This window comes from Atta colombica, unplaced genomic scaffold (genome assembly GCF_001594045.1).
Source record: "Atta colombica isolate Treedump-2 unplaced genomic scaffold, Acol1.0 scaffold99, whole genome shotgun sequence".
Taxonomy (NCBI): Eukaryota; Metazoa; Arthropoda; class Insecta; order Hymenoptera; family Formicidae; genus Atta; species Atta colombica.
The window spans coordinates 353,651-360,394 of NW_017259593.1; the positions used below are offsets into that span (position 1 = coordinate 353,651).

The following is a 6,744-nucleotide window of genomic DNA, read 5'->3' on the forward strand; positions in this document are numbered from 1 at the left end:
ACAAATTGCTCGAAAACGTTAAAGAAATATTAGTAGTCGATGCGGAAAACAATGCACAAAGTATATTAATAGTAAATTACTTTGATAATTTGACATCAAAACTGTCGAAATACAAAATTCTCTGATATAATAAATCAGAAAATTTTGTATTTCATTTCGACAGTTTATTATTTAGATGTAAAAAAATCATGACTTATGGACACAGCCATTAATTTATTACAAAAGAAGTCAACAACGTTCGAGAATATTAAACAGAAAATTTTAAAATTGAAACAGAAAAAAAATAAAAAAAGAATTAATTGTTCTTAAAAGAATTTTACAGCAATTACAGAATACAAATGATCTCATATCAACTATGGAAGAATTAATAGGACAATACCTGACAATAGATCTTGAATAAACAAAGTTTATGTATTATGCAAAAGTTACCAAAAATATATGTATTTTGTAATATAGTATTGTCATATAGTATTGTTTCTTTATATACACTATAAATTTTGAAATTACTAAGTATAATCAATTCATGTTTATTTGGTTTTTTTTTCTAATGCAAAAAAGTTCTAGCTCAACATATTATATTTAAGTATCTAATATTTTGGCCAAAGCTATATATATATATATGTATGTAATTAATATATATATATGTATGTGTAATTCATGTAGCATTTAAACTTGCGATGATACTACAAATTATAACTTTACTTTTTGTGAACAACACTATCATCAAAATGATTTTATTTTATTTTATAGAACAAGAAACATAATTAATAAAGAAATTAACATCTTTTAAATTAGTGATAACTCTGTAAATTGTTGCTTGTTTGCATACAACAATAAAGCGTGCAAAATTTAATATTAGTCTTCGTAATATTATATTGTTCCACAAAATCTTTAATCACTTTATACGTTTATATCTTATTTACATTATTTGAGCGTTTCGCTAATATACACACGCCATTTAATCCCCCATACGATATTTAAATTATACGATATTTAAATTATAGGCTATTTGAGAATATAACGCAATTGCTAGAAACAAATCTTAATAATGGACTCTAAATAAAGATAATAAATTTTTCCGCGTCCATTCATTAATGTTTATCTATTTGTACAATAATTATTACAAGCCGCAGCAATACACCTCGATTGTCATAACATCTTCCCTCATCCAATCAAGCATTACGACTTATAATTAATATGCATAAAAATAAATCACGACGAGTGCTTATATTGTTATATATATTCCTTGCTAAATGTATAATAAATATGGAGAAAAAAATTATACAGAGAGTTAAAATTTATATTTTAACGAAGGAAAATAGAATATACATTCTCTTTCTTATATCACTTGTTAATTTGAATAATAATAAAAAAGAAAAGACTATATTTAAGCCTTACAACTTATCTCTTCAGTAACAATAAAAATAATCTCTATCACTTTTATATCGTTATCGTTCAAATTCAATTCTGACAGATTTTTCTAATTTTCCAATCCATGATTCTTAATATTCTTTTGTGTACCTGTAAAGTCACAGCATTCTCCTTATGAGAATCTTTTTAGCATGAATACTTCATTTAGTCTCTTGTAAATACGTTAAAAAATATAATCTTGCACAATTGTATAGCTCGAGACATTCGAGCTTCTGGAACATAAAAATTTTAATGTTTAACATACCAAAATATTAATTTAACATAATGTGATTATTATATTTGAATATTTTGTATTAAATTAATTAATTAATATATTTTTTTAGTATTCAAATAAAGTAGTAGTGTAAAATTTTTTATTTTGTAATATTAAAATAACATAATTTATGAGTGAATAAACAAGTAATATAAAATAAGTTTTAAAATGTAAATTCTAAGATAAAAATACAAGTTAACTTTTATATCGTTAAAAACAAATTTCTAGCCATTTATCAATTATTGACGTTTGTGCATAAGAATCTTTATTTCAGAAATTAATTGAATTTTTAACATTTTATGTGCTAGTTATGAAAATATAAAAAAATATTTAAAAATGAAAGGAAACGCAACATACCTTGTCTATTCAAAATATCATCGAATAACATTTCGTCATATTCAGCGTTATTTACATCAATGTTATATTGTATTGGTGTTTGTTCATCTATCTCATTTAAATAAATTTAATTTTCTAGAATTCTCCATTTTATAACAATATTGTGTAGAACGCAATATGCATTTACAATATGAGCTAGAAAAAAAAGTATTATAATAAATATTAAACAACATTACATTTTTTTAATAAGGTTTTTTTTATGTTATATATAAAAGTTATATTTAATACCTGCGAATTCCAGCTAATAATGCAATGCCTTCTCTTTTCGCAAGCATCGTCATCAACCTTTCAAAATATCTATACCTCTTTCTGGAGAAGATCATGCTTTTGTAAAATGTTCTGTATATCTGAATTCTGGAGAGCCTATAGGTGCGTTTATAAATGATTTTAAAAGATAAGACATAAGCAGATGGAATCTCCTAAAAAAAAAATATTAAAACTCACAATATAAGTATCAATTGGCTCAAATAGCCAAATGCCTACGAAATTGTTGTCATGTTAATCAATCATTTCAAAATATCGAGATAAACATTTATATATTAGGTGTACAACTTTGCTTCCGCCGTTTTCTATAGATGGCTTTAGAGGTAAGTGGTGGTCGAAATAAATAGATCATAGACGTCATACAATAAACTTGGGCATCTGTCAACATAACCCCATAGAAACATTAGTCGCTTTGTGTCTGCAGCATAAAGTTATTCTCGATTGAAAATGTCAATTTACGAGCCAAATTCTCGTCATTTGCGGGAGGTTTTAATTTTTTGCTTCAATATGAAGAAATCTGCGGCTAAGACTCGAATGCTCTCAAATACTTATGGTGAGGCCGCTATTAATGAAAGAACGTGTCGTGAGTGGTTTCAACGCTTTAAGAACGATGATTTTGACGTCCACAGGCGATCGGTATCGAACGCAATTGATGCGTTTGAGCCAAGCATTGAAAGACAAACGGCCGCAATACAACGAGAGACACGATTAAGTGATTTTGTAGCATGACAATGCTCGATCCCATGTTGCGAAAGTGGTCAAGACATACTTGGAAACGTTGAAATGGGAAGTCCTACCCCACCCGCCGTATTCTCCAGACGTTGCTCCCTCTGACTATCACTTGTTTCGATCAATAGCACACGGCCTGGCTGACCAGCACTTCCGGTCTTACGAAGAAGTAAAAAATTGGATCGATTCGTGGATAGCTTCAAAAGATGACCAGTTTTTTCGACGCGGGATTCGTACGCTACCCGAAAGATGGGAGAAAGTAGTGGCCAGCGATGGACAATACTTTGAATCATAAATGTATAACCAGTTTTTTTATAATAAAGCCTCGAATTTCGGAAAAAAACGGCGGAAGCAAAGTTGTACACCTAATAGTATTTGAAATATTATGGAAGTTAAAATTACGAATTGACAATTAATGGCAATTAATATAATGTAAACATAACATTAATATAGTATAAACAATATATCTAATCATTAGCCATATCTATAAACCACGATCCTCTTTCATCTGCTTCCTGTTGTCTTCCTAAATAATGGAATAAACGCGAAGAATGAAAGACTCTGGCGTTATGCATTCTTCCATGCATTGTATTTATTGCTACTATTTCGTTATTATAGGAACAAATATAAAGAGAATAGAAAAACATAAGTACAAATTATGCACTATTAAAACTATATCTCTTACAGCACTGATTATTTTTATTCTTACAATCATCACATTCAATGATATATAATGTTCCTGTTAATGAAAAGATATTCTTGTTCAGTTTGTGATGGAAAGATGACAATGCAAGTTCCATCTATAACGCCTGAAAATCATTCCTAGAAATCCAGTTTCAAAAAATTTGATATAAAGAATGAAATTAATTTGTAGAAATTTTTGTCAAACTTTATGTATATTATCTATGTACCTTCTCTGGTTTAATTTGTTGTTTCCTTCTATTTGATGTTGGAATTGAATTCAACATCCCATAATATTATTTAATACAGTAACATGCATAGAAATGGACTGATGCATGATGATGAGAAAATCTTGTACTTTTCTTTGATAGGAACCAAATGCTAAGAAATAAAGTATTACAAATATCTATAATAAAATCATAACAATTAAAAACACAAATAAAAAAGAGAAAAGAAATTCAAAGAAAAAGTAATAATTTACTTGTGAATATTGAGAAACTGCTGTTCTTCTTTGTGGAACTGACATAAAATTTTTTAATTCTTCAATAAATTGTACAGTTGCCACTTTAGATAATCTGAAACATATAAATGTTACATAATGTACAATATACATATTATTTATAAAATACACAATAATAACATTATTATTTAACAAATTTTTATGAACAAATTTTACATATGATTATATATGTTAAATAAGTCCTACTCAGCATGAAAAAAATAAATTATTAAGAACAAGAATAATTATTAAATATGAAAGAAATAAAAGAGATTAAATATAACACACGATGAATAATAAGACATATTTATATTCCTTATCACATATTTATGTTCCTTACATCTTATTTGTATTTATTGCAAACATATAGCCTAATTGTAATCTAAAACAAAATATAATTTTCTTTTACATACCTATACAATTTGAGAATGTGTTATCTGGAAAAAACGGATCTCTTAAATCTCTTAAATCTCTCTTCTCCTTATTATATTTTTTCGACGTCTATTTTCTTTCTCTTCTTCTTCCATCAGTAATAATATAGCAATAAAATCTATTTATGACATTTATTATGACAATTGTGTCGTACTTGCGGAAATTTGTATTGTATTGGTTATAGTGTCAATTAACAAATTTTAGGTTAATCGATGTACACTCAGTGTTGCCACCATTGAAAAAGATTTTGTACCAACTGATTGACAAAAAATATACCAGATAGACTAAAAATGTTAAAACCATATCAAGCAAAAATGTACCAGATAGACTAAAAATGATAGAACCAGATCAAGCAAAAATTTTTTTTAAGGAGAGAAGACAATAAAAGATTAACGCTTGTTGCTTTTTAATAGAAAATGATAATAAACTTTATTTCAGTCATTTAACAAAAACTATTTTAACAAATATGCATGTTATGATATTATACATATCATATAATTTCAATATAAACTTAAATTAATTTAAAAACATTTCTTTTCGATAACAAAATTAACGCTGTTATTCATTACATAAACATTATATTACATAATATAATAATCAAAATATGACTAATAGTTCCATTTTTTCTGCAATAATGTTTCAGACGAACTCCATGTATAACAGTTTTCATCAGCCATTAGTTGCTTGAACAATATTATAGAACTGCATGTTTCTGCATCCAATTTATTTCTAACTTTGTTTTAATTAAACTTAATTGAGAAAAATTTCTCTCTACGCAGACGTATGTAACAAATACATTAATCTTTTAATTAATTTTTTTTAATTAGGGAACATTTCTTCATTTAATTTATTTTTCATATGAAATACTTCCAATTAAAATTGATCAAATGAAGCATTTTCAAATTTTTTAAAAAGTTCCACATTTACACCTATATAAATTTCTTCTAATTTTACATAATAATCAGGATTAGTTATTTTTGACAAGTTCAATTTATCAATAATTGTTTTCTTAAAATTTCTTAACACATTTTTATATAAAGTACTAAATTTGGTATGCAATATATGAATTCGTGTGTCTTCTCCTTGAAAGACAAGATTCATTTTATTTATAATGTCTAGTACATATGATAGAAATATAAGATATACTTTAAAGACAGGATTATTTAAATTCAAGTATTGCACTTGTTAGACGTAGTTTATCTTCTTTAAATGCAGCATTGGTAAAATACAATTTAAAAGAGTTCCATAACAAAAGTGTCAACGATAGCCTATTAAAAATAAAAAAATGTTATGTACAATAACATTAATTTTCATTAAAATGTTAAACTGTTACAATAAATCTATTTTATAATATATGCAATTATAATCCTAAATATTTTTAATTAAGAAATGTTTTATCAATTTATCAAATTGTCAATAAAAATTATTAATAATACTGAATAAGTTATACTTAACTGAAATTTCAATAAACTTACTTGCAATGATAATCATCTAATTTGAAAGGATCGCAGCATTTTGTGAGATTTTTAACTCTAAAAATTGTTGTATTCTTCTAAATCATCCCTTCGTTTTGGGCTATTAGTAAAATACAAATTTTCTTATATACAAATTTTTCCGAATTTTAGTAACTTTGTTGTAGCTTTTGATGAACATAAATGTAACGAGTGACATACACAGTGTAAATATATCCTTATTTAATTCTTATAATTTTGTTTGAACATTTGATTTCTGTCCTCATCATAACAGCCGTATTATCAGCAGCAAATCCAAATGTTTTCAAGCGGTATTTTATTCTTTTTAAGTAATTCAACAACTAAATTAAAGAGTGCAGCCAAGTGAACTGATACAAGACCAAAAAACATATCTCTAACTTTATTTTTGTAAAAGAAGCTGTATAACTACTGCTAAATACTTTTTTATTGAAACATCTGTTGCTTCATCAATAATTATAGAATAATAACATTTTTCTTCTAGAACATCTTTTTGCAAAACTTCTAATTGTTCTTTGGCTAAACATTCATTTATTATAGCTGTGGTTTTTGTTCTGCTACAATTTATT

General features: G+C 26.2%; 1 long non-coding RNA gene across 2 annotated transcripts; it reads right to left on the reverse strand.

Moving 5' to 3' along the window:
• Positions 1-1,083: 1,083 nt before the first annotated feature.
• On the reverse strand, positions 1,084-4,910 carry LOC108693793. 2 transcript variants are annotated; one of them, XR_001932040.1, is made up of 6 exons: positions 4,667-4,910; positions 4,236-4,329; positions 3,985-4,160; positions 2,309-2,499; positions 2,042-2,215; positions 1,084-1,643 (listed from the first exon to the last, which is right to left on the reverse strand). It is a non-coding gene; the product is annotated as an uncharacterized LOC108693793 (long non-coding RNA). The 2 variants fall into 2 exon arrangements; XR_001932041.1 differs by lacking the exons at positions 1,084-1,643; positions 2,042-2,215; positions 2,309-2,499 and adding an exon at positions 3,400-3,895.
• Between the last annotated feature and the right edge of the window lie 1,834 nt (positions 4,911-6,744).